Below are 8,751 nucleotides of genomic sequence, written 5' to 3'. Positions count from 1 at the left end.
TTTGTGTCTTTACACATTATGTGGAGCTGAATTCATGTCTTTTTTCCTTCTATATGCATCAAAGTTTTCATTGCCTGTCAGATTTTGTGCCATCTACAACTTTTGCTGGAAATGTCCTCTCTGTGGCTGTCACTTTGTGCTCAATGACTTGTCAGCTCACAAACCACTGCTTAGTCAAGCCCATCCTGATCACTAATTCTGAAGAAATAACAGGGGCTCTCTATACCACTGATTTCAGAAAGACTCTAATATAATCTGAATTATTTTTGCCATATACACCTATAAAACACAAATAATACAATTGAAATATTCACCTGCTAATTAATCAGTATTATAAAATTAAATTTTTCAAAGAACTTTTCTTCAGAGCATTGCTAGAATGAGTAGCTAGACATTTCGTCAGTGAACACACAGCCTACCAGCATATCCACCGTGTTTCTGAAATCAGAATTGTGCACTCAGAGTTAGGTTCCTTTCCTTTTGTACACTGAATTGCTATTTAGTATCCTGTCCTTGGGAATTAGAATAAGGAAATTTGACTTTACTTTGCCAAATTCCCTTGAACTGAAAGTGGGTAGAAAATCATATTGACTGGGACATTCATGCTTTTCCTCTTCGCTTAGAGAAAGAAAGAAATCTCTCCCAACAGAAGCTTGTTTAACACTGAACAGAGAATTTCTAAGTTAAGAAAGATTAACTCTTAGACGTCTGAATTAGTTCATGTCCATCACATCTCTACAGAATTCTAGATGTTTCCAGTTTAGAAAAAAAAAAAAAAGGAAAACCTTGTCATTTCTCAATTTATTAACTCAGAACTTCTACTTAAATCTATACAAACCATATATAGTTGTATATGTCCACTTAAAATTCTAGCACTCAGGAGGCTGAGAATAAAGAATCACGAGTTTGAGAAAAATTATATAATGAGACAGAAAGAAATTAAAAATTAGAAAAAACTGAAAGTAAGCTAGAGAATCAAAAACTGAAGTACTCACTTTACTATTTCAGAAAGTATAAAGGACTCAGTCTTTGCTTCACATGTCTTGATCTGTGAACTGATTTGAACAATTAATTTTCTATATTATTAAATAATTGGAATTTCCTTACAATTGCATCTATAAAAAATAGTTTCTATTTATATAAGCATGCTTTTCCTCAAAGTCTTACTCAGTGCAACATGGACATCCTTGTTCCTCAAACTGTAGATGAAAGGGTTCAGCATTGGACCAACAATGGTATAGAAAACAGTGGACACTTTATCTTCACCCAGAGACCCAACAGGAGAAGGCTTAAGATACATGAATGCTGAGGCTCCAAAGAAAATAGAAACAGCTATTATGTGAGAACTACAGGTACTAAAAGCCTTGGACCTGCTCTCTGTGGAACGGATGTGGGAAATGTTGGAAATGATCAATGTATAAGTAAAGATGATCAAACTAGGTCCTATCACATTGACACCCACAACAATGAAAACCACCAGCTCATTGATGTAGGTACTTGTGCAAGAGAGCTTCAGGAGAGGGGGTATGTCACACATGTAGTGATTGATGATGTTGCCATCACAAAAGGAGAGTCTCAGCATGCACACTGTATGCGCCATGGCACCAACAAACCCCATTGTATAAACACTCATTGTCATTGTGAAACAGACCTGATGGGACATGGTGACCTTATAAAGCAGTGGCTTACAGATGGCCACATATCTGTCATAGGCCATGGCTGTCAAAATACAGCATTCATCAATAACAAAGAAGGCGAAAAAAAAAGAGCTGAGTCATACACTCTGCATGGGAGATAGTATTCTGCTTCACAAAACTCACTAACATTTTGGGGGTTATGACAGAGGAGTAGCAGAAATCAATGAAGGAAAGGTTGAAGAGAAAGTAGTACATGGGAGTGTGCAGGTGAGGGTTCAGAACAATCAGAACAATCAAGCCCAGGTTTCCCACCATGGAGACCACATAGATTCCCAAGAAGAGGAAGAAGAGGGGCAGCTGGAGCTCTGGCTGCTGTGTCAAGCCCAGCAGGATAAACTCATTCACTGTGGTAGAATCATTGCTGGAGGCCATTCCTTGTCAGGTCATCCCTATGAAAAGGTAAGAAATGGGAACATTAAGATAATACCCTACCTTTTTCCAGTACAGCCACTGTAATAATACTTAGAATGGAAAATTATTCTCAAATACACCCTTCTGGGTACTTTCCTTTTCCACTGACATTTTGATATGTTTTCCTTATAATACTAAGGGAATGTATAATAATGGGTCAGGAAGACAGTAAATCACTTGCCTCCAATCCTGATAATCTTAGTTCTATCCCCAGGATCCATAACTGGGAAGGAGAGAGCCCATTCCAGCAAATTGTTTTCTGACCTTCACAAGCAAGCTATGTAATGTGTGTACCCACACATATAAACACATTACCAAATACTAAAATATATTAATATCCTTAAGGATTAATAGTGAATAAATTTATATTTGTGTATTAAATATATATTTTTGAGGATAAGGAGCAGACTGCTCTAGTCACTCTGCTTCCCTTCTACCTTGGTAGTCTAGCTCCTTCCTCACATTCCATGGTTGTTTGGATGAGGACATGAGGCATATCAAAGATTCCTTGGCTTCCTTAGAGGAAATTTCTAAAAAACAAACAAAAACAATCACCTTTTTGCATAGAGACTGCAGGAGTGGACCTTTTTAAGTCTCCTTTCACAACAGTGATCAGGTGTTCCAATAGCTCTGCTCATCTGGCCAATTTAGTGGCATACGATGCAGACCATCTTAATGCTAATCTTTTAGTATGGAATGAATACTGGACTGTGAGATTCAGAACACACTGTTTGCTCTCCAATGTTCTGAGAAATCATTAGCTAGAGATCATAACTAATGGAGAGGCTTTGCCCAGAGGGTCTTCTCTATCCTTGGGGAGATAAATAAGATCTACTGATGCCAAAAGAGCCACCTGTCACTATGACCCAAGAGGTTTCTATGACCATGAAAATCCTAGGGACCTGATTAAAAATGGAAAGACCCATGCTTCTCCAGTTTTTTCTCTGGGGAAACACTATGGAGAATTAGCTGCCCTGTATTACATACCTATTCACTGCAGTGATATTGCCTGTATGGAAATACACCATTGTATATCCATTTGAATTTCTTGTCAAACAGAATATCTCAGAGAATAAGAAATTAAGTAAAACATAGTCTATGTCAAAAGAAGTCATCCTATCTTCTGGCACTACCTGAAAGCTATAGTGTGTGTGTTTGTGTGTGTGTGTGTGTGTGTGTGTGTGTGTGTGTGCGTGTGTGTGTGCAAATATGCTCATGTACTTGAACACTTGATTCCAATTGGTAGTGCTGTTTAGGGAAGTTATGGAACCTTTTTTTAAAAATTTCATTCTATTTTTATTTTTTGTTATCAATATATTCTGACTACAGCTTCTGCTCCCTCTAGACCTCTTAGTCCCCTCCGCCTGTCTCTATTCTCTCCCATACCCACTCTTTCTCTGTTTTCCTTCAGAAAAGAGCTTCTTGATTCAGTGTTGGACTTCATGTCCACTTCCCCTTCTCAGTGTTGGGATTTTGACCAGTTTAAATTTGTTCAAGTCCTTTTCTCGGGTATGTAATCTGTCTCTGTAAGCTTGGAAGCATCAGTCCTCTTGTGTCCAGAACGCATTCTTTCCTTGGAGCCATCCACTACCTCTGATTATTACAAGCTTTCTGCCTCCTCTTTCACATAGATCCCTGAAGCTTGAGAGGACAACTGGGTCTCTCTCGAGGAGAGATGAGAAGATACCAGTTACCTTCCTTAACCTGCCAGGAAGGTCCTATTTCTAAAGGTACCACTTGCTTCTGTCATTGAACATAGGGAAATTGAGCTGCTGCCCAGATAGTAGCTTCAGCCCCTACTGACTAGTGTTGTGGTGTCAGAAGGTGCTTTGCATACTACAGAGAAGCAAAGTCATCAACATCTCCAAGTTACAAACCATGTGATCTACAGCAGTGACTTGCCTGCATGATATACCGCTGCCATAGGAGCACAAATTTCCGTGTGAATTTGAGCATGAGTCAGAGTTAAATGTAATAGCATGTAAAAAATGCAAAATTCAGGGAAAGCTCAAAGTTTAACTTTTTATTTTATTTTAATATTTTTATCCTTTTTAGCTGGATAGTTTCTCTTCCCTCTACTCCTCTCAGTTCCTCCCTACCTGCTCTCCCATCCAGATCTATTCTATTTCTGTTTCTCATTAGAAAGAACTGGAGATAACAATCAAACATAACCAAATAAAATACAATAAGATCAAACAAAAAACATCATATTGAAGTTGAACAAGACAAGAGAAAAATAAAAGAACCCCAAGAAAATGTACAACAATCAGAGATCCACTTGTTTACACATTCAAGAATCCCCAAGATACTAAACTGAAAACTATAGTATACATGCAGAGGACATTGTTCAGATTGATGAAGGTCCCATGCTTGCTGTTTTAGTCTCTCTGAATTCATAATAGCTTTGCTCAATTGTTTTAGATGGGCTATTGTCCTGGTGTCCCCAGTCCCTCTGTATTTCCTATTCCAGTGTCCTGACCCATGCGTAAGTCAACGGAGACCCTAGAGGGGGAGTGAGAATGGAAAGGGACAAGAGACACAAGAGATGGAGACAAGTCATGAATATGATCAACTCTCATTTATTCAAGGTAATAAGCAAGGTAAATATAGGGTAAAGGAAATGAGGAAGTTCTTCTTGTGTAAATCTCTAATTAGGCAACTTACTAGCCAACCTAACCATGGTATAATGACCAGGCAGAAAGTCCCTATCTGCAACATGCAGAAAAGTCAGAATGTTCAGAACACAGGAATAATGGAGCAATAACTCCTGGCAGGGTGAGTATTTGACAGATCAGAAGAGTAGGACAATCCAAGTGCAACAGGGTGGGAAAAACTGATCCAGGGAGCAAAAAGCCTCCCACACCCGAGTTTTCCATGGAGTTCCCTTACTTCCAAGGAGAAAGATTTGGTGGAGATATACCATTTAGAGCGATGTGTTTCAGTGTTACTCTGTGTGTAATATCTAGTAGCACAATTGTTAAGAGAATAACCAAGTACTTTTTAAAATTGAATTTCAGGGTTACTCCATGAATCTTTGTATATTTTAGTCACCAATTCTCTGCAAGATGTTTATTTGGCAAAGATTTTTTTCCTGCTTTATTGGCTATCTTACTCAGTTAGATAGAGAGTTTCCAATTTCCAGAGCACAACTTTAAAAAATCACTTGCAGTACCTATAAATTGAATTGTGTACCACTGCTGGAGCTACATAGGAGAAAGTATTAATCTGGTGGGTTGACCTGCGGAACACTAGTTGTCACCTGCTGTATACCCCCACAGCAACTCTCACCACTCCACCCTTTTTCCTCTAGCAGTTTCAGGTTTACTGCTGTGTATTTCCAGGAAATAATGTATACATCAAAAAAACCTCAAGGATCATTCAACATAATACCACAAAGGGCAGTATAATTTTCTAGGTTTCTGTATAAATTGTGTTTCTAATAGAGAGAAGTAAGGTAAAGTACTAATGATTAATTTATACATTCAATGTCCAAGAACTAGACATAGAAGTATAGTATGAGAGAAAATGTGTAAATAAAGTAAAGCTTCAAAGAAGTCAAAAACCAATATGAATGCAATGGTATACTAGGAAAATCAAATTTTAAGACATGCAAAACCATCCTAATTAAGTGTTTAGGTTTGCAGCATCTATCATTTTCAAAACAGTCCTGAACAGCATGCACCAATGGGTAAGAATTGTTTCATTAAAAGAAGTGAGGAAAGGAAATATGTTGTACACAGCCAGTTAGAAAACTTCAAAGTGACAGGGAAGAAGTTATGTATAGGTATGTGCATATAAATGCTGCTAGTGATATATGGACTTCAAATTTTTACAGTGTGGTTTGTTTTAAAGGAATGCTGCATATGCATTGCTCTTTATCAAATGCCAGTTGACCATCTACTGAGTCAATTTATTCAATCTATATTTTTCATATTAATCATTTTACAAATAGTAAAGTATGGAGGCTCTTGTAGTATAGTTTTTAAGTTAGGTAATGAAAATTCACCACTGTTCTTTTCTATTTTTGCTTGAGGATTTTGTACATATATATACTGTATTTACCTCCTTTCTATTCCTCTTTTCCACTTCTAATTTCTTCCTTGTCACCTCTCTAACTCATGACCTTTTCATCTATATTAAATATATATATATGTAATATTATACAATATAAATCTCATTAAGTCCAATAACTAGCATTGACCTTACTTGTATGTATTTAGGGATGACTCTTAGGATTTTAGCCTCATTCCTGAAAAAAAAAAGTTCACTTCCCCATTGACTGCCTATAGCTCTTCATCTAGGAGAGAGACCTTGTTAAAATTTTCTCCATCCATGTTGACATGTTGACTGTTATGGTTTATGTAAGTCTTATGCAGTCATCCATGTTGTCTAGAGTAAAAGGGAGAAAAAGCCCTATCCCTTATAGAAGGAACTTATAAAATCCTTTTGGGCTCTCCTTAGTGATGATCCTTGAGCCTCTGGTATAGGGTTTGTGTTATTAGCCTCATTTATGTCTAGACAGTGCATGGTTACTTTTTCTTTGCATTTACACAGGCTGGGAAATTTACCTTATACTCTTCATTTACTGCAAAAAGAATCATCAAACATATAAGTATAAGGATGAATATTTAGGAGGCAGTGGGATTTACATAGCAAAGAAAAGAGCCATTTTCAAAAGTATATTATGGATTGAGGCCAATCAATTTTGAAGTAGAAAAAATTCTTTGAAGTTGACAGAAACTCAAATTATAAACAATTAGATAAAATTCATGATATTCTTCTATTCTCATGGAAGTTTTGCCTCACAAATTCTGTCATGTATTATAGTATTTGTGTTTCTATCAACAAGGTAAGGATCAAGATTCTAGCCTTATTGCTTTTATTATAAATACAATTTAAAAATGAGTAAATATATTCTTTTTTTGGGGTGGGGGGGGAGGAAAGGGTTTATTTCAGCTTACAAGTCCAGGTCGAAATTCAGCACTGAAGGAAGTCAGGGCAGGAACTCAAGGCGGGAACTAAAGTAGGGGCATGGAAACAGCTGCTTTTTTTGGCTTGATCCTCATGGCTTTTTCCTCATGGCTTGTTCAGCCTGTTTTCTCAAAGAACCTAGGGCCATCAGCACAGGGGTAGAAATACTCCTCACTATGGAATAGGTCCATTCACATCGATCTTTAATAAAACAAAAACCGCTGCCCCTCAGTTCTAAAGGCAATCTGATGGAGGCATTTTCTCATTTCTCATTAAGGTTCCTCTTCCCAGACATAAACAAACAAGCAAAAAACAACCTGGACAACTGAGCCCCACTGTTTACACACACACACACACATACACACACACACACTACTGTTAAACCATAACCTTTCCTTTTTGGGCCTCAAGATAACATGTTAATAATAATGATGATAGCCGGGCGATGGTGGCGCACGCCTTTAATCCCAGCACTCGGGAGGCAGAGGCAGGCGGATCTCTGTGAGTTCGAGACCAGCCTGGTCTACAGAGCTAGTTCCAGGGCAGGCTCCAAAGCCACAGAGAAACCCTGTCTTGAAAAATGCTTAGAATGCAAAAAGAAAATGTTCAAGTTGAAAGACATAGGTCTATCATCACTCTATACAGGATTCTGAGGTAGAAAACATCAACATTAATGCCAGTCTAGGTTACAGAGCAAAGCTCTGTCTGGGAAAATATTTCACATTATGGTTGTTAGAATGGTGCTTTTGTGGGACTCCAAATGGTGGGAGTGGAGGCATCTCTGACTCTTTTACCTTCATTGGGATCCTTTTCCTTCCACAACATTGCCTCATCCAGCCCTGATATTAGATTTTGTGCCTATTCATATTATATCTTATTATGCCATGGTCAGTTCATACCCTTTGAAGGCCTGCTCTTGTCTAAAGGCAAATAGAGGAGCTGTGTATTTTGGGGAGAGGGGAGGTAGGAGGGGTGTATTATATGAAAGAAAAAAATTAGAAATAAATAAGATAACACTTGACCAAAACAAACAAGTAAAAAGGTCTCATATTTATCTTCCAGGTATGCAAAATATAATGTTTGGAATGAAAACTGTGCTAACTCTAAATACACATGTTTCCAGCTTAATAATAAGGCAAATGGAAATTGGAATTACTCCCAGATAAGATAGAGCTTTGAGGAAAGTATCTGTGGTCTTGGCTAGACAGCCAACTCTCTAGGCCCAAGCTCTGAGATTCCATTCTGCACCGAACAGAATGGCAAAGATCCAAAACACTGATGACAGCTTATGCTGGAGAGGATGTGACGTAAGGAGAACCCTCCTCCATTGCTGGAGGAATTGCAAACTTCTGCAGTCACTTTGGAAATCAATATGGTGATTTCTCAGAAAATTTAAAAAAACATTCTACCACAAGACCCAGCAATGCCAATTTGGGGTATATACCCAAAAGGTAGCTCAATCATACCACAAGGACATGTGCTCAATTATATTCATAGCAGCATTTTTTGTAATAGCCAAAACAAGGAAACAAACTTAGATGCCCATCAACTGAAGAATGGCTAAAAAAAAAAAAATGTGGTACATTTACATAATGGAGTGCTATTCAGTGCTAAACAATAATGACAGTTTGAAATTTGCAAGCAAATGTATAGATCTAGAGAGAACCATATT

General features: G+C 37.7%; 1 pseudogene; it reads right to left on the bottom strand.

Moving 5' to 3' along the window:
- Nucleotides 1-1,135: 1,135 nt before the first annotated feature.
- LOC119810040 lies at nt 1,136-2,084 on the bottom strand (annotated as a pseudogene).
- Nucleotides 2,085-8,751: the final 6,667 nt, after the last annotated feature.

This window comes from Arvicola amphibius, chromosome 3, assembly GCF_903992535.2.
Source record: "Arvicola amphibius chromosome 3, mArvAmp1.2, whole genome shotgun sequence".
Classification (NCBI taxonomy): Eukaryota; Metazoa; Chordata; class Mammalia; order Rodentia; family Cricetidae; genus Arvicola; species Arvicola amphibius.
Note: the sequence above shows the minus strand (reverse complement) of the source record. Positions and strands in the feature narration are given on the sequence as shown.